The following is a 19769-nucleotide window of genomic DNA, read 5'->3' on the forward strand; positions in this document are numbered from 1 at the left end:
TGTGGACCAAAGCAATTTGTACGCTGGTCAACACATCGCCACTATTCCCCAGTCCTCCCTTGCCAGAGATTGAAAACCAATTACGGTTTCTGAATTTAAGATCTTTCTGGGCCTTTCCCTCCTCATGGGCATAACCAAAAAGAGGGAGTTGCGGTCATATTGGTCCACTGACCCAATTCACCATATGCCCTTGTTCTCTGCCTCCATGGCCAGGGCATGATACGAGTAGATTTTGCGGTTCATGCACTTCAACAACAATGAACTCTGTTGTCCTGGTGGAGACCCTGGATACGATCGGCTCTACAAAATTCGGCCCCTCGTAAACCATTTCAACCAACGTTTTGCAGACTTTTTTACTCCCCATCAAGTTGTCTGCGTTGATGAGTCCCTGATTAAGTTTTCTGGCCGCTTGTCATTCAAACAGTACCTTCCCAGCAAGCGTGCCAGATACGGGGTCAAGATGTATAAGCTCTGTGACAGGGCCACAGGCTATACATGTAATTTTATGGTTTACGAGGGCAAAGATAGTCACGTAGAGCCGACAAACTGCCCTGACTACATAGGAAGCGCTGGCAAGATTGTGTGGGACTTGGTGTCACCCTTATTCGGAAAGGGGTACCACTTGTACGTGGACAATTATTACACGAGTGTGCCACTTTTTAGTCACCTTTTTGATCATCAGATTGGAGCATGTGGCACCGTGCGACCTAATCGCCGGGGCTTTCCCCAGCGGCTTGTAGATTCCCGTCTTAGGCTGGGGGAGAGAGCCTGCTTGCAGTGTAATAATTTGCTCGCTATGAAGTGGAGGAATAATAAGAATGTTTTCGTTCTTACCTCCTTTCATGCAGACACGACGGTCCAAATTACTACGGCGACTGGTGTTGTGGAGAAACCCCTCTGTGTCCACGTATATAACCAAAATATGGGAGGGGTGGACCTCAACGACCAGTTGTTGGCGCCGTACCTAGTTGCCCATAAGGCCAGATGCTGGTACAAAAAAGTGTCTATTTATTTCAATTGGCTTTGCTGAATGCTTATGTGCTATACAGAGCTTCAGGACGGACTGGATCCTTCCTTAAATTCCAGGAAGAGATCGTCAGAGCCCTTCTGTTTCCAGATGGTGCTCCACCTCACCTTTCCCAACCAAATGCAGTAAGCTGGCTGCATGAGAGGCATTTTCTTTATGTCCTCCCGAGTACCCCTACCCAACGAGCCCCCCAAAAAAGTTGTGTCTGCAGCAAGCGGGATATAGGCGTGACACTCGGTATTATTGTCCCTCCTGTCCTGACGATCCTGGTCTTTGCATTGGTGAATGTTTTGAACTCTACCATACACTAGTTGAGTATTAGCGTAGGGTACAGCACTGCACAGACTAGGACACACTTTCACAGATCTCCCAAGATGCCATTGCATTTTGAGAGACCCAAACCTGGTACCAGTTACAAAAGTTAAAATTACAAAAAAAAGTAAAGAAAAAAAAAACACAAAAAAATATATAAAATAAAAAAAACAAAAATAGTTTTCGTTTTATTGTTCTCTCTCTATTCTCTCTCTATTGTTCTGCTCTTTTTTACTGTATTCTATTCTGCAATGTTTTATTGTTATTATGTTTTTATCATGTTTGCTTTATAGGTATGCAATTTTTTTATACTTTACTGTTTACTGTGTTTTATTGTTAACCATTTTTTTGTTTTCAGGTACGCCATACAGCTGCAGAGCGGATTTATTTATCTTGACAGCAACAGCGTTTGCTCCCATGATACATATATTTTAGGCACAGGTTGCGTTAAATGTTTTATTTTTTACTATGTTTTTTTTGTATTTGCTTTGCAGGTATGGTAAGTCTTACTGTTATACTGTAATGTTACTTTGTTTTATTGTTAACCATCATTTGCTTAGCAGGTATGCCATTCAGTTGCAGCACGGATTTATTTATCTTGACAGCAACAGCGTTTGCTCCCACGATACATAAAGCCGTGACTCCAGCGCTGTTGGAGGTGATTTCACCACCACAGTTACATACTTCAGCATATATGCCGAAGCGTGGGGGCAGCAGTGGGTGGAGGAGCAATTTGCTCCTACCTTTTGCGGGAGGATGCCCCCATGCTTCGGCATATATAAACCGGTGCATGTATGCCCATCATTAGAAGTGGGTGGATGAAGGGAGGTATTCTAATGGTGGGCATACCCACCGATCAATATCTTTTTTTCGTTCAGCCCACAGGCTGCCTGAAAAAAAAGTTTACAATATATGCCCAACAAGGACCAGCAACATACTGGTATGTTGCTGGACTTTGAGTGGTTATACCAGAATGATGCCTGCAGGTTTAGGTATCATCTTGGTATCATTCTTTTCAGCCAGCGGTCGGCTTTCATGTAAAAGCAATCCTAGTGGCTAATTAGCCTCTAGACTGCTTTTACAAGCAGTGGGAGGGAATCCCCCCACTGTCTTCCATGTTTTTCTCTGGCTCTCCTGTCCCAACAGGGAACCTGAGAATGCAGCCGGTGATTCAGCCAGCTGACCATAGAGCTGATCAGAGACCAGAATGGCTCCAAACATCTCTATGTCCTAAGAAACCGTAAGCTACGAGCATTTCATGACTTAGATTTCGCCGGATGTAAACAGCGCCATTGGGAAATTGGAAAAGCATTTTATCACACCGATCTTGGTGTGGTCAGATGCTTTGAGGGCAGAGGAGAGATCTAGGGTCTAATAGACCCCAATTTTTGCAAAAAAGAGTACCTGTCACTACCTATTGCTATCATAGGGGATATTTACATTCCCTGAGATAACAAAAAAAACGATAAAAAAAAAAAAAATGAAAGGAACAGATTAAAAATGAGATACAAAAGCAAAAAAATAATAAAGGAAAAAAAAAAAAAAAAAAACCCCTGCCCCCCTGCTCTCGCGCAAAGGCGAACGCAAGCGTCGGTCTGGCGTCAAATGTAAACAGCAATTTCACCACGCATGTGAGGTATCACCGCGAAGGTCAGATCGAGGGTAGTAATTTTAGCAGTAGACCTCCTCTGTAAATCTAAAGTGGTAACCTGTAAAGGCTTTTAAAAATGTATTTAGTGTGTCGCCACTGCACGTTTGTGCGCAATTTTAAAGCATGTCATGTTTGGTATCCATGTACTCGGCCTAAGATCATCTTTTTTATTTCATCAAACATTTGGGCAATATAGTGTGTTTTAGTGCATTAAAATTTAAAAAGTGTGTTTTTTTCCAAAAAAATGCGTTTGAAAAATCGCTGCGCAAATACTGTGTGAAGAAAAAAAAAATGAAACACCCACCATTTTAATCTGTAGGGCATTTGCTTTAAAAAATATATAATGTTTGGGGGTTCAAAGTAATTTTCTTGCAAAAAAAAAATGTTTTTCATGTAAACAAAAAGTGTCAGAAAGGGCTTTGTCTTCAAGTGGTTAGAGTGGGTGATGTGTGACATAAGCTTCTAAATGTTGTGCATAAAATGCCAGGACAGTTCAAGCCCCCCCCCAAATGACCCCATTTTGGAAAGTAGACACCCCAAGCTATTTGCTGAGAGGCATGTCGAGTCCATGGAATATTTTATATTGTGACACAAGTTGCGGGAAAAAAGACACTTTTTTTTTTTTTTGCACAAAGTTGTCACTAAATGATATATTGCTCAAACATGCCATGGGAACATGTGAAATTACACCCCAAATTACATTTTGTTGCTTCTGAGTACAGGGATACCACATGTGTGAGACTTTTTTGGAGCCTAGCCGCGTACGGGACCCCGAAAACCAAGCACCTTTTGATTTCACTCTTCACTGCCTATCACAGTTTCAGAGGCCATGGAATGCCCAGGTGGCACAAACACCCCCCCCCCCCCAAATGGCCCTATTTTGGAAAGTAGACACCCCAAGCTATTTGCTGAGAGGTATAGTGAGTATTTTGCAGACCTCAATTTTTGTCACAAAAATTTGAAAATTGAAAAAAGAGAAAAAAAAAATTTTTCTTGTCTTTCTTCATTTTCAAAAACAAATGAGAGCTGCATAATACTCACCATGCCTCTCAGCAAATAGCTTGGGGTGTCCACTTTCCAAAATGGGGTCATTTGGGGGGGGTTTGTGCTATCTTGGCATTTTATGGCCTTCGAAACTGTGATAGGTAGTGAGGAGTGAATCAAAAATTTACGCCTTTCGGGGCCCCGTATGAAGCTAGGCTCCCAAAAAGTCCCACACATGTGGTATCCCCGTACTCAGGAGAAGCAGCAGAATGTATTTTGGGGTGTAATTCCACATATGCCCATGGCATGTTTGAGCAATATATCATTTCGTGAAAACTTTGTGCAAAAAAAAAAATTTGGCACTTTCCCGCAACTTGTGTCAAAATATAAAATATTCCATGGACTCAACATGCCTCATTTGGGGTCATTTGGGGGGGGGGTTTGTACTGCCCTGCCATTTTAGCACCTCAAGAAATGACATAGGCAGTCATAAACTAAAAGCTGTGTAAATTCCAGAAAATGTACCCTAGTTTGTAGACACTATAACTTTTGCACAAACCAATAAATATATGCTTATTGACATTTTTTTTTTACCAAAGACATGTGGCTGAATACATTTTGGCCTAAATGTATGACTAAAATTGAGTTTATTGGATTTTTTTAATAACAAAAAGTAGAAAATATCATTTTTTTTCAAAATTTTCGGTCTTTTTGCGTTTATAGCGCAAAAAATAAATACCGCAGAGGTGATCAATTACCATCAAAAGAAAGCTCTATTTGTGGGAAGAAAAGGACGCAAATTTCGTTTGGGTACAGCATTGCATGACCGCGCAATTAGCCGTTAAAACGATGCAGTGCCAAATTGTAAAAAGTGCTCTGGTCAGGAAGGGGGTAAATCCTTCCGGGGCTGAAGTGGTTAAAAAAAAAAAGTAAATGTTGTCCTAAGAGTCACCACTGGGGGCTGTATAGAGCATGTACCTTGCATGCTTCCTGAGAGATCACGCTGTGTCAGAATCAGCAGGCTTTTCCTCCGGCTAGCAGCTCAGACCTCCGGTAGGGGGGATTTTCTTTCACCAAACACCCCGCACCTGGACAGAGCTCTCCCCCTCTCCCTGGAAAGGGGAAGCCAAAACGATCGGTGGTGCCGATCCGTTTTTTCACCGCCCCTGCGCGGTGGCTGGTCACCAGGTCTCCTCGCCATCCCCCCCCCACACACGCCGATCCCGACGGATCGGAGGCCCACGCAGGAAAAACTCTTTTTAAAAGAGAGAGGGGGGCGCGATGTGCGGAAGGGGCGGGGCTTAGCGCGGCATTGGCGTGCAGCAACGCTTAGCGCGGGAGTATGTTTTAAAGCTCCATTTTTGCTGGCTGCAAATGTCGGAGGCACATAAGAGTAAAAAGTGGCATGTAAGAGGTTGGTGATTTCCTTGGTACATTTACTAAAAGCATCAGGCTGAGCGTTAATAGGTACATAGTTGGTGAGGTTGAAAAAAGACACAAGTCCATCAAGTCCAATAGCAGTGGCAGTTTCTGGAATCGCATCCTGGAATATGCTATAATCGCATCCGCTGTTCAAGCAGTGGATGCGATTTCTTCTGGTAGTACTTCTGCAGTTATGCATCGGGCTATGGTCAGAAGGGGAGATAGAAACACACCAAAAAAGGGCTAAAAGGGTCCCCTCAAGTTCTGAAAGCCTAAAACTCATCTCTGCAATGGATCCTCCCCTGAGAGAGGGTGGCTGGTTAGAGTGAGCCATCAGGGGCCATGAAATGTTTGCAACTGTTTACAACATTGCAGCCCCTGTCTATATTAAAAAAAAAAAAAAAAAGTTTTTTTTCCTAAGCCATGATAGGATTGGGAAAAGGATTAGCAGCTTTAATCGCATCCCAGTATAAGATAAATTGCGACAGGTTCCCTTCCATTACCCAGGACCTTCAAACTGAGGATCTGGGGCGGGAGTAAATGTTTTTCTCTCAGGGGAACGTGAAGAGGCTAATGACTCCTCTTACTCCTCTTCTGAGGGGTCAAATGCGGAAGGATCAGCTTCACAATCTGAGATTGTGGGTGCAATTTCTTACTGAATTGGTCCGCTCCACATTTGTTACCCTTAACTGAGTGTCCACTTCTTGTCGCTAAAAGCCTCCTCAAGCTGCGCATGCCTTTCCCGTCCATTCATTGCTGGAAAGACTTATGTATTCTGAGTGGGATCACCCAGATAAGCATTTTTTTCCCCTCCTAAAAAGTTTTTCACACTTTATCCTATGGAGGAAAAAATTGACTCAAGGTGGGAGATACCAGCAATTGACGCTGCTATATCTTCTGAATAAAAGTTTTACTTGTCTGGTAGACAAAGCTCAAATGCTTAGGAAACCAACAGATAAAAAGTTGGAATTCCTATTTAAAAAAACAAAAAAAAAATATTGTTTTCTCTGGCAGGTTGAGTGTCTCAGCCTGTGCTGACAGTAATTGGTATATGTCAATGCTTGAGAGACCAGTTTTACCAGGTGCTAAAGGTTATCCCTGTTCAGCAGACCCAGGATCTGGCAAACTCCAAGTAGCTTTAGCCTCGGTTCACACCAGAGGCGGCACGACTTGCAGGTCGCCTCACCGAGGCGACCTGCACACGACTGCCCGGGCGACTTGCAAAACGACTTCTGTATAGAAGTCTATGCAAGTCGCCCCAAGTCGCCCCCAAAGTCGTACAGGAACCTTTTTCTAAGTCGGAGCGACTTGCGTCGCACCCCTTAGAACGGTTTCATAGCACAGAATGGGAGGCGACTTGTCAGGCGACTAGGTCGCCTGACAAGTCGTCCCTGTGTGAACCGAGCCTTAGGTTTGCAATAGATGCTATGAGAGATTCAATCTTTCAGGCCTCACACATTTCGCTGGGCTGGTACATATGAAGCCGAAGCGTCATGCAAAAAACTCCTGGCTAAGTTTCCTTTCTGCGGTGAAATGGCTGTTTGGGATATCTTGAGATAATACATCCAAAGAATTTCTAGGGGAAAGTACCCCTTTGCCATTTGAGAAAAGGAGCAAATATATTCAATTTAAACAAGCTTCTTCTCCAGTGCCAGGGGCATTAGCCTCCAGGCAGTCACGATGTCTTCCACCATCAAGTTCAAAAGGTAATCCTCAGGGTAAAGCCTCCTTATGGGGGGGCGCCCCCGCTCGCTCGAGTGGGGGGAATACTTCTGCAGTTCTCAAGGGTCTGGCAGAAAGAGTGTCGAGACAGATGGGTGGCTCAATAACTCTAGGGTACAAACTGGATTTCTGAGAGTTCCCGTTTCCTCGTTTTCTCAGATCAGACGTTCCTAAAGATCCAGAGAAAATAAGTCTCTCTTTCTAGCAGTGGACCATCTTTTGGCAAAAAGTTGTCATGGTGGTCCCCATGAAAGAGCAGGGGGTTTTATTCAAACCTTTTTTGACGGCAAAACCGAATGGAGATGTCAAACCCATTCTGGATCTCAAGAATCTAAACCGTTTCCTGAATATCCGCTCTTTTTTGCATGGAGTCAATCCAATCAGTTGTCTCCATCCTACAAGGAGGAGAACTTTTGACATCAATCGACATCAAGGGTGCATACTTCCATGGGCCTGTTTCCCGCTTACTAGAAATATTTACTTTTTAAGGTAGAAAATCTTCATTTTCAGTTTGTAGCCCTGCGTTTCAGTCTAGCTACTGCACCTTGAGTGTTTACAAAGATTCTGGCCCCTCCTCTAGTTAAGGGCCCAAGGTATAAAGATTATAGCTTACCTAGACGATCTGCTCTTGATGGACCAATCGGTAGCCCATTTAGACCAAAGTATGGTCACCACAGTCAACTACCTGGGATACCTAGGATGGGTTCTCAACCTAGAGAAAGATCAGCGCCATAAAGGAACTGATTCAGGTGGTCAAAGCAAAAAGGAATCCTTGATTCGGCTTTGCATGAGGTTGTTGGGAAAGATGGTGGCTTCAATCGAGGCCGTCCCTTATGCTCAGATTCATTCAAGGCTGTTGCAAAACCGTATCCTATTGGCTTGGAACAAGAAGGTCCAAGCTTTAGATTTCCCAATGTGTCTCACTCCAAAGGTGCGCTGGAGCCTCAGTTTGTGGTTGATAACCAAAAATCTGCAAAAGGGAATATCCTTCCTACAAGTTACCTGGAAAGTGGTAACAACAACGCCAACCTTTTTTAGGTTGGGGAGCAGTCCTGAAAGAGAAAAGTGGTCCGAGAAATGACCTTGCCCATTAACATTCTAGAGATTCAGGCAGAGCACTTGGCCCTGAGGGCCTGGACGTTTCGTTTACGGAGATGTCCTGTCAGGATCCAATCCAACAATGCCACAGCAGTGGCCTATATCAATCACCAAGGCGGCACAAGAAGTTGTGCAGCCCAGAGACAGGTGAATCATATCCTATCTTGGGCAGAAAACAATGTACCTTATCGGCAGTTTTTCATTCTAGGAATAGAAAATTGGCAGGCGGTTTATTTGAGTCGCCAGCAGTTGTTCCCGGGAGAATGGTTCCTTCACCCCGATATCTTTCTGACAATAGATCAAAGATGGGGGATCCCAGACGTAGATCTGTTTGCGTCCAAGTTCAACAAAGAGATTAACAACTTTGTGTTAAGAACAAACGATCCGCTAGCATGCGGAACAGGTGCCTTGGTGTTCCCGTGGAATCAGTTTTACTGATTTATGCATTCCCTCCTTTTCTGCCTGCATCCACGACTTCTTTTCAGGATCAAGCAGGAAGGGAAGTCGGTGATTCCTGTGGTCCAGGAGATCTTGGTATGCAAAGATCATAAGGATGGGATAAGGATGGCATAAGGATGGGTGGGGTCCATGGGATAAGGATCCCATGGACCCCACCACCATGTCCAGACCTTCTCTCGCAAGGTCCGGTATTCCATCTTACTTTTTCAAACGCTAAATTTACCAGTTTGGCTATTGAGACCCACATTCTGAAGAAGCGTGGGCTGTCAGGTTCAGTGGTATCTACCTTGGTTAATGCAAGGAAGCCAGCCTCCATAATCATATATTATGGAGTCTGGAAAGCAGGGGTTGGCACCCCAGGAAGTAGGTCATCGGTACAATCCTTGACTGCAGATGGTGTTAGAAATAAAGCTGGCCTTGAGTACTTTCAAAGGACAGGTCTCGGCCTTATCGGTATTATTTCAACAACCACTTGCTTTGCATTCTCTGGTTCGTAGCTTTATTCAGGGGGTAACATGGCTTAATCCTCCAGTTAGGTCACCCCTGAACCCTTGGGACTTGAATTTAGTTCTATGGGCATTACAAAAACAGCCTTTTTTTGAGCCGATACAACATATTCCCTTGGTCTTTTTTGACAAGGAAAACTAGTTTTTCTGGTAACCATATCTTCTGCAAGAAGGGTATCAGAGTTGGCTGCTCTTTTCTTGTAAAGAGCCATATTATTATTATTCACAAGCAAAAGGTAGTATTGCGTCCTCATCCTAACTTTTTACCGAAGGTAGTATCAGGTTTTTTTTTTATCTAAACTAGCATATTGTTCTACCTTCATTTTTTCCAGAACTCTGTTCAATGGAAGAAAAATCACAAAATTCTCTTGATGTGGTGAGAGCAGTCAAAGTCTACTTAAAGGCGACTGCTCAGATTCACAAAACGAATGTTTTGAAGTTCCTAAAAGAGGACAGGCAGCATAGAAATCTTCTACTTCTAAATGGATTCGACAAGTAATCGTTCAAGCTTATGGTTAAAGAGGTAGATTCCACCCTCTCAAATCAAATCGCACTCCTCTAGGTCTGTTAGTGCTTCATGGGCAGTGCATTACCAAGCTTCCATGGCTCAAATCTGCAAGGGCGCAACTTGGTCTTCAATCCATACATTTACCAGATTCTATCAGGTGGATGTAAAAAGACATGAGGATGGGCGCAGTGTACTGCCGGCAGCAGTATAAGTCTTCTGATCTCATGGTGCCCTACTTTTTTTGTGTCTCCCTCCCCTCAGTTGGCATTGCTATGGGACATCCCACATAATAATTGCTATGGCTCTGTGTCCCGTGATGTACGATTAAAGAAAATAGGATTTTTATAACAGCTTACCTGTAAAATCCTTTTCTTTTGAAGTACATCACGGGACACAGAGGTCCCACCCCTCTTCTCTAGTATACACGTGTATTGCTTTGCTACAAAACTGAGGTACTCCTGGTATGGGAGGGGTTATATAGGGAGGCAACTTCCTGTTTAGGGCGTGCCAGTGTCCAGCACCTGAAGGTGGTCTATAACCCACATAGTAATTACTATGGCTCTGTGTCCCGTGATGTACTTCAAAAGAAAAGGATTTTACAGGTAAGCTGTTATAAAAATCCTATTTTTATCAGCTCGCCGTACATCTTGTACGTCACTACATTTGTAATTGTTGGGCAATATTTATGTGACCGTGTGTATGCAAGACAAGTTGGAGCCAACAACCTTCAAACAAAATTTCATGGTTTTGTTGTCGGAAAGTCCGATCGTTTGTACAGGGCATAAGGCTCGATTCACATCTGTGCATGTTGCTTTTGAGCTTTTCTGCAGTACTTGCTGCATTTTTGGACACGCGTTTTTACCTCGATTTCTCTGCAATTTTGCAGCGATTTGCGTCTTGCGGTTTTTTTTTTTTTTTTTACACTGTATATAGCTGGTTGCTAAGGAAGGGGCTGGAAAGACGGCCGCCACGTTCTTAACAACCAATGAGTCATCAGCTGACAGTGGGCTTCCCCGCTGAATGTAAAAAAAAAGAATTGCCGTTTAAAAAAAAATGGTGAAAAAAAACAGCTTGGGGTCCCCCCAGGTCCATACCAGGCCCTTGGGTCTAGTATGGATTCGGGGTAGTTTTTTTGGTTTAAGAAAACATACTTAAATTTAATATATTTTTTTTTAAACCAGAGTTTAGTATAATTTCTTTAACATTTTACAAAGGAGAGTAATTGGCCGACTGTAATGCCGCGTACACACGATCGGATTTTCCAACAACAAATATGAGCTTGTTGGCAGAAAGTCCGACCATGTGTATGCTCCATCGAACATTTGTTGGCAGACTTTCCGATCATGTGTACACAAGTCCGTCGCACAAAAGTCCACGCATGCTCAGAATCAAGTACGAGCCGGAAGTGCTCGGTCTTGTAAAACTAGCGTTCGTAATGGAGATCACACATGACTATTGAACTTCCTTTTTATCTGCTCGCCGTACATCTTGTATGTCACTATGTTCGTAATTGTTGGCCAACATTTATGTGACCGTGTGTATGCAAGACAAGTTGGAGCCAACAACCTTTGAACAAAATTCCACGGTTTTGTTGTCGGAAAGTCTGATCGTGTGTACGGGGCATAAGGCTCGATTCGCATCTATGCATGTTGCTTTTGAGCTTTTCTGCAGTGCTTTTTGCGGTGCTTGCTGCGTTTTTGGACACGCGTTTTTACCGCAATTTCACTACAATTTTGCCGCGATTTGAGTCTTGCGTTTTTTTCTTTACACTGTATATAGCTGGTTGCTAAGTAAGGGGCCAGGAAGCCGGCAGCCATGTCCTTAACAACCAGTGAGTCGTCAGCTGGCTTCCCCGCTGAATGTAAAAAAAAAGAATTGCCGGTTAAAAAAAAATAGTGAAAAAAAACAGCATGGGGTACCCCCCCAGGTCCATATCAGGTCCTTGGGTCTAGTATGGATTCAGAGGGGACCCCCCCCCCACGCCAACATTTTTTTAAAAAAATGACGTGGGGGGGTTCCCCCCCAAAATCCATACCAGACGCTTATCCGAGCATGCGCTGCAGTATCACGTGGTGACGTGGCGAGTCCCATAAGTGCAGTTGAAGCTGGTGAGGTGGCAAGCACAAGTAGTGTCCCGCTGCCACCAAGAAGACGAACACAGGCCCGTCATGCCTATAGTGCCCTTCCTGCTGCATTGGCCAATCCTAATTGAGAACCCACCACTTCTGCAGCACCCCTACTTCCCCCATTCACTGGCCAACCCGACATTCAGGTGGAAACAGTTGATTTTACGTCACTGGATTTTTATTCGCTGTTTTTCACCGAAGATCTCTATAGATCTTTTGTGGACCAAAGTAATTTGAACGCTGATTGACACATCGCCACTATTCCCCAGTCCTCCCTTGCCAGAGATTGGAGACCAATTACGGTTTCATAAGCTCTTTCTGGGCCTTTCCCTCAACATGGGCATAACTTAAAAGAGTGAGTTGCTGTCATATTGGTCCACTGACTTACCGTAATTCACCATATGCCCTTGTTCTCTGCCTCCATGACCAGGGCACGATATGAGCAGATCTTGCGGTTCATGCACTTCAACAACAATGAACTCTGTCGTCCTCGTAGAGACCCTGGATACGATCGGCTCTACAAAATTCGGCCCCTCGTAAACCACTTCAACCAACGTTTTGCAGACTTGTTTACTCCCCATCAAGTTGTCTGCGTTGATGAGTCCCTGATTAAGTTTTCTGGCCGCTTGTCATTCAAACAGTACCTTCCCAGCAAGCGTGCCAGATACGGGGTCAAGATGTATAAGCTCTGTGACGGGGCCACAGGTTATACATGTAGTTTTATGGTTTACGAGGGAAAAGATAGCCACGTAGAGCCGACAAACTGACCTGACTACATAGGAAGCGCTGGTAAGATTGTGTGGGACTTGGTGTCACCCTTATTCGGAAAGGGGTACCACTTATATGTGGACAATTATTACACGAGCGTGCCACTTTTTAGTCACTTGTTTGATCAGCAGATTGGAGCATGTGGCACCGTGCGATCATATCGCCGGGGCTTTCCCCAGCGGCTTGTAGATTCCCGTCTTAGGCTGGGGGAGAGAGCCTGCTTGAAGTGTAATAACTTGCTCGCTATGAAGTGGAGGGATAATAAGAATGTTTTCGTTCTTACCTCCCTTCATGCAGACACAACGTCAAAATTACTACGGCGACTGGGGTTGTGGAGAAATCCCTCTGTGTCCACGAATATAACCAAAATATGGGAGGGGTGGACCTCAACGACCAGTTGTTGGCACCGTACCTAGTTGCCCGTAAGACCAGACGCTGGTACAAGAAAGTGTCTGTTTATTTATTTCAATTGGCTTTGCTGAACGCTCATGTGCTATACAGAGCTTCAGGACGGACTGGATCCTTCCTTAAATTCCAGGAAGAGATCATCAGAGAGCCCTTCTGTTTCCCAACCAAATGCAGTAAGCTGGCTGCATGAGAGGCATTTTCTTTATGTCCTCCCGAGTACCCCTACCCAACGAACCCCCCAAAAAAGATGTCGTATCTGCAGCAAGCGTGGATATAGGCGTGACACCCGCTATATTTGTCCCTTCTGTCCTGACAATCCTGGTCTTTGCATTGGTGAATGTTTTGAACGCTACCATACACTAGTTGAGTATTAGCGTACAGCATTGCACAGACTAGGCACACTTTCACAGGGTCTCCCAAGATGCCATCGCATTTTGAGAGACCCAAACCTGGAACCGGTTACAGTTACAATAAAATGTAAAAAAAAAAAACACAAAAAAATATATATTAAAAAAAAAAAATAGTTGTCGTTTTATTGCTCTCTCTCTATTCTCTCTCTATTGTTCTGCTCCTTTTTATTGTATTGTATTCTGCAATGTTTTATTGTTATTATGTTTTATCATGTTTGCTTTTCAGGTATGCAATTTTTTTATACTTTACTGTTTACTGTGTTTTATTGTCAACCTTTTTTTTGTTTTCAGGTACGCCATTCAGCTGCAGAGCGGATTTATTTATCTTGACAGCAACAGCATTTGCTCCCACGATACATAAAGCCGTGACTCCAGCTCTGTCGGAGGTGATTTCACCACCACAGTTAAAAAAAAAGAGCATATATGCCGAAGCATGGGGGCAGCAGGGGCGGAGGAGCGATTTGCTCCTACCTTTTGCGGGTGGATGCCCCCATGCTTCGGCATATATATATTTTAGGCACAGGTTTTTTTGCATTTGCTTTTCAGGTATGGTAAGTCTTATGCCCTGTACACACGGTCGGATTTTCCGACGGAAAATGTGTGATAGAACCCTAGCTATGAGTAAGCATCCATTGATGTGAAATGCGTTAGCTGTTTTTTGTCCTATGTATCCACCTTGATGTGACCTGCAACTTTTTACTACAATAAAGGTGCTTTTTCACGGAAGTGCGGCCATCCAGACCTCTTCGATTCTTTATCTACTCATCGTGCAGAGCCAGCACCTGTGTGGCTGTGAGAGTGTATCCTATATGGCTTAATGTTTGTTATCCTGGGAGCGGTTTTTCTGTTTCTTGTGATAGGACCTTGTTGTCGGAAATTCCGACCATGTGTGGGCTCCATCACACATTTTCCATCGGAATTTCCGACACACAAAGTTTGAGAGCTTGCTATAAAATTTTCCGACAACAAAATCCGTTGTCGGAAATTCCAATCGTGTGTACACAAATCCGACGGACAAAGTGCCACGCATGCTCAGAATAAATTAAGAGACGAAAGCTATTGGCTACTGCCCCGTTTATAGTCCCGACGTACGTGCTTTACGTCACCGTGTTCAGAGCAATCAGATTTTCCGATAACTTTGTGTGACCGTGTGTATGCAAAACAAGTTTGAGCCAACATCCGTCGGAAAAAATCCATGGACTTTGTTGTCGGAATGTCCAATCAATATCCGACCGTGTGTACGGGGCATTACTGTTATACTGTAATATTACTTTGTTTTATTGTTAACCATCATTTGCTTAGCAGGTACGCCATTCAGTTGCAGCGCGGATTTATTTATCTTGACAGCAACAGCATTTGCTTCCACGATACATAAAGCCATGACTCCAGCGCTGTAGGAAGTGATTTCACCACCACAGTTAAAGAAAAAGAGCATATATGCCGAAGCATGGGGGCAGCAGGGGCGGAGGAGCGATTTGCTCCTACCTTTTGGGGCAGATGCCTCCATGCTTTGGCATATATAAACCGGTGCATGTATGCCCATCATTAGAAGTGGGTGGATGAAGGGAGGTATTCTAATGGTGGGCATACCCACCGATCAATCTTTTTTTCATTCAGCCCACAGGCTGAATGAAAAAAAAGTTTACAATATATGCCCAACAAGGACCAGCAACGTACTGGTATGTTGCTGGAGTTTGAGTGGTTATACCAGAATGATGCCTGCAGGTTTAGGTATCATCTTGGTATCATTCTTTTCAGCCAGCGGCCGGCTTTCATGTAAAAGCAATCCTAGCGACTAATTAGCCTCTAGACTGCTTTTACAAGCAGTGGGAGGGAATGCCCTCCCACTGTCTTCCATGTTTTTCTCTGGCTCTCCTGTCCCAACAGAGAACCTGAGAATGCAGCCGGTGGTTCGGCCAGCTGACCATAGAGCTAATCAGAGACCAGAGTGGCTCCAATCATCTCTATGGCCTAAGAAGCCAGAAGCTACAAGCATTCCATGACTTTGGTTTCGCTGGATATAAACAGCACCATTGGGAATTTGGGAAAGCATCTTATCATACCGATCTTGGTGTGGGCAGATGCTTTGAGGGCAGAGGAGAGATCTAGAGTCTAATAGATCCCAATTTTTTCTAAAAAGAGTACCTGTCACTACCTATTGCTATCATAGGGGATATTTACATTTCCTGTGATAACAATAAAAATGATAAAAACAAAAAATAAATGAAAGGAACAATGTAAAAATAAAAAAGCAAAAAGAATAATAAAAAAAATAAAGCACTCCTGTCTCCCTCATGCTCGCGTGCAAAGGCGAATGCAAGCGTCGGTCTCGTGTCATATGTAAACAGCAATTGCATGCATGTGAGGTATCACTGCGAATGTCAGATCTAGGGCAGTAATTCTAGCAGTAGACCTCCTCTGTAAATCTAAAGTGGTAACCTGTAAAGGCTTTTAAAAACGTATGTAGTTTGTCACCGTTGCACGGTTGTGTGCAATTTTTAAGCATGTCGTGTTTGGTATCTGTCCCCGGCATAAGATCATCTTTTATATTTTACCAAACTTTTGGGCAATATAGTGTGTTTTAGTGCAGTAAAATTCAAAAAAGGTTTTTTTTTCTCCCAAAAAATTGCGTTTAAAAAATTGCTGCGCAAATACATTGTAAAAAAAATTGCAACACCCACCATTTTAATCTGTGGGGCCTTTGCGTTAAAAAAATATATAATGTTTGGAGGTACAAAGTAATTTACATGAAAAATTGTATTTTTATTAGAAAACAAAGTGTCAGAAAGGGCTTTGTCTTCAAAGGGTCAGAAGAGTGGGTGATGTGTGGCATAAGCTTCTAATGTTGTACATAAAATGCCAGGACAGTTCAACCCCCCCCAAATTACCCCTTTTTGGAAAGTAGACACCACAAGCTATTTGCTGATAGGCATGTGGAGTCCATGGAATATTTTATATTTTGCCACAAGTTTTGGTAATATGACACTTTTTTTTTTTTTACACAAAGTTGCCACTAAATGATAAATTGCTCACACATGCCATGGGTAAATGTGAAATTACACCCCAAAATACATTCTGCTGCTTCTCCTGAGTACGGGAATACCACATGTGTGAGACTTTTTGTGAGCCTAGCCGTGTACAGGACCCCAAAAACCAAGCACCGCATTAAGACCCCTTTCACACTGGAGGCATTTTTCAGGCGCTTTAGCGCTAAAAATAGTATCTGTAAAGCGCCTAAAAAATGCCTCATCTGCAGTCCCAGTGTGAAAGCCCGAGTGCTTTCACACTGGGGCGCTGCGCTTGCAGGACATTAAAAAAAGTCCTCCTCCTCTATACCATATCCTCCATCTTTCTTCTTCTCTAACCTCCATCTTCCTCCTCCTCTTCTATCCTATATCCTCCATCTTTCTTCTTTCTCCTCCTCTATCCTCCATCCTCCTTCTCTATCCTCCATCTTTCTCCTCATCCGAATCCTCCTCCCCCTCTATCCTATATCCTCCATCTTCCTCCTACTCTACCTTCCATCTTCCTCCCCCTCTATCCTCCATTGTCCCCCTTCTCCTCTATCCTCTATCTGCCATCTTCCGCCCCTCTATCCTGTATCTTCCTCCTCCCCCTCTATCCTGTATCCTATATCTTCCATCTTACTCCCCCTCTATCCTCTGTTGTCCCCCTCCTCCTCTATCCTATATCTTCCATCTTCCTCCTCCTCTATCCTCTATTTTCCTCCTCCTCCCCCTCTATCTTCCTCCTCCTCTATCCTATATCCTATATATTGCATCTTCCGTCTCCTCTATCCTCCATCTTCCTCCTCCTCCCCCTCTATCCTATATCCTCCATCTTCCTTCTTCCTCCTCCTCTATCCTCTATACCATATCCTCCATCTTCCATCTTTCTTCTCCTCTATCCTCCATCTTCCTCCTCCTCTATCCTATATCCTTCATCTTTCTTCTTTCTCCTCATCTATCCTCCATCTTCCTCCTCCTAATCCTCCTCCCCCTCTATACTCTATCCTCCATCTTCCCCCTCCTCTATCCTATATCTTCTATCTGCCTCCCACTCTGTCCTCCGTTGTCCCCCTCCTCCTCTATCCTATATCTTCCATCTTCCTCCTCCTCTATCCTCTATCTTCCATTTTCCTCCTCCACTATCCATCTTCCTCCTCCTCTATTCATCTTCCTCCTCCTAATCCTCCTCCCCCTCTATCTTCCTCCTCCTCTATTCTATATCTTCCATCTTCCTCCTCCTCTATCCTCCAACTTCCTCCTCTTCCCCCTCTATCCTCTGTCCTCCCCCTCCTCTATCATATATCCTCCATCTTCCTTCTTCCTCCTCCTCTATCCTCTATACAATATCCTCCATCTTCCATCTTTCTTCTCCTCTATCCTTCATCTTCCTCCTCCTCCTCTATCCTATATCCTCTATCTTTCTTCTTTCTCCTCCTCTATCCTCCATCCTCCTCCTCCTAATCCTCCTCCCCCTCTATCCTCTATCCTCCATCCTCCACCTCCATCCTATATCTTCCATCTTCCTCCTCCTCCATCCTATATCTTCCATCTTCCTCCTCCTCCTCCATCCTATATCTTCCATCTTCCTTCTCCTCCTCTATCCTATATCTTCCATCTTCCTCCCCCTATATCCTACATCTTCCTCCTCCTAATCCTCCTCCCCCTCTATCCTCTATCCTCCATCTTACTCCTCCTCTATCCTCTATCCTAGATCTTCCATCTTCCTTCTCCTCCTATAGAAAGTAAAGAATGGGGTGAATGGCGCTCCCTGATTGTGGGGTATGTGATCTATATGTGCAACAACAGTGCTACCAAAACCACTATAATGATATACACATTATGTGAAACCCCTTGTAAAGTATAACTAGATCCAATCAAATCAATCAATACTGAAAATGAGTGATCTATTGTACCATAAATAACGTGTAAAACTCAGTGATATACAGTTATATGCAGTGCTAGGCATATATGCAATGTTGTGCCAATCTGTTACAAAATATGGCATGAGCAGTTCGTCGGATTCATTTGACAATGGGAGACAAGCCACGGGGAGCGCGCAGAGGGAGATAATCTAAATGTGTAAGATTCTGCCTCGCTCTCTGTGGTGTGAGGTATCGACTGGGCATGCGCAGTTCGTCAGATGCATTTTTCGACGAGAGGCAAGCCACAGGGAGCGCGCAAAAAGACAATTTAAATTTAAGATTCTGGCTCACTCTCTGTGCACCTCAACACTGGATGTAAGGGAGAACTCTGCAGAGAACACTGGATGTAAGGGAGAACTCTGCAGAGAACACTGGATGTAAGGGAGAACTCTGCAGGGAACACTGGATGTAAGGGAGAACTCTGCAGGGAACACTGGATGTAAGGGAGAACTCCGCAGGGAACACTGAGGTAAGGGAGAATTCCGCAGGGAACACTGGATGTAAGGGAGTACGCCACAGGAGACACTGGATGTAAGGGAGAACTCCGCAGGGAACACTGAGGTAAGGGAGAATTCCGCAGGGAACACTGGATGTAAGGGAGTACGCCACAGGAGACACTGGATGTAAGGGAGAACTCCGCAGGGAACACTGGATGTAAAGGAGAATTCCGCTGGGAACATTGGATGTAAGGGAGAACTCTGCAGAGAACACTGGATCTAAGGGAGAACTCCACAGGGAACACTGGATATAAGGGAGAACTCCACAGAGAACACTGGATGTAAGGGAGAACTTGGCTTGGAACATTGAGGTAAGGGAGAACTCGGCTTAGAACACTGAGGTAAGGGAGAACTCGGCTTGGAACACTGAGGTAAGGGAGAACTCGGCTTGGAACACTGAGGTAAGGGAGAACTCTGCTGGCTTAATAACATTAGCGGCAGCACCGCAATCAGCCCCGCCCCTAGGCTGCTCTAGAGAAAGGGGCAAGCCCCATGCATAAGCAGTGTATTTGTCAGGGAAGCTTGGATTGACACAGCGGAGGCAGTGGTAGGGCCAAGTGTTGGGTGGATACTTATTGGTGTATTGATGTCATTACAGGAAGTGATGTCACCAGCTTGGAATGCACTTCCCCTGGTTCTTTCTGATAACAGTGTATAGACACTTACCCTAGGTTCAAGTGCTGCATGCTACATTTTTGCAGTGCGATGTTCATTTTTCGTGCTGATGCATTTTTTTTTGTAGGAGGAACATTTTTTATTACACAAAACTCAGGTGAAAACGCACTAAAAACGCATGTACATACACTTTCCATGCATGCCCATTGATATCTATGGAATGAAAAAAGCTTTCAACTGCACCAAAAGAAACGTTTGAACCTTTTCAATCAACACGCTGCACTGATGTGATCGGGCAACATAGAGGATAATGTGATTTTCATTGT

This window comes from Aquarana catesbeiana, linkage group LG06, assembly GCF_042186555.1.
Source record: "Aquarana catesbeiana isolate 2022-GZ linkage group LG06, ASM4218655v1, whole genome shotgun sequence".
NCBI lineage: Eukaryota > Metazoa > Chordata > Amphibia > Anura > Ranidae > Aquarana > Aquarana catesbeiana.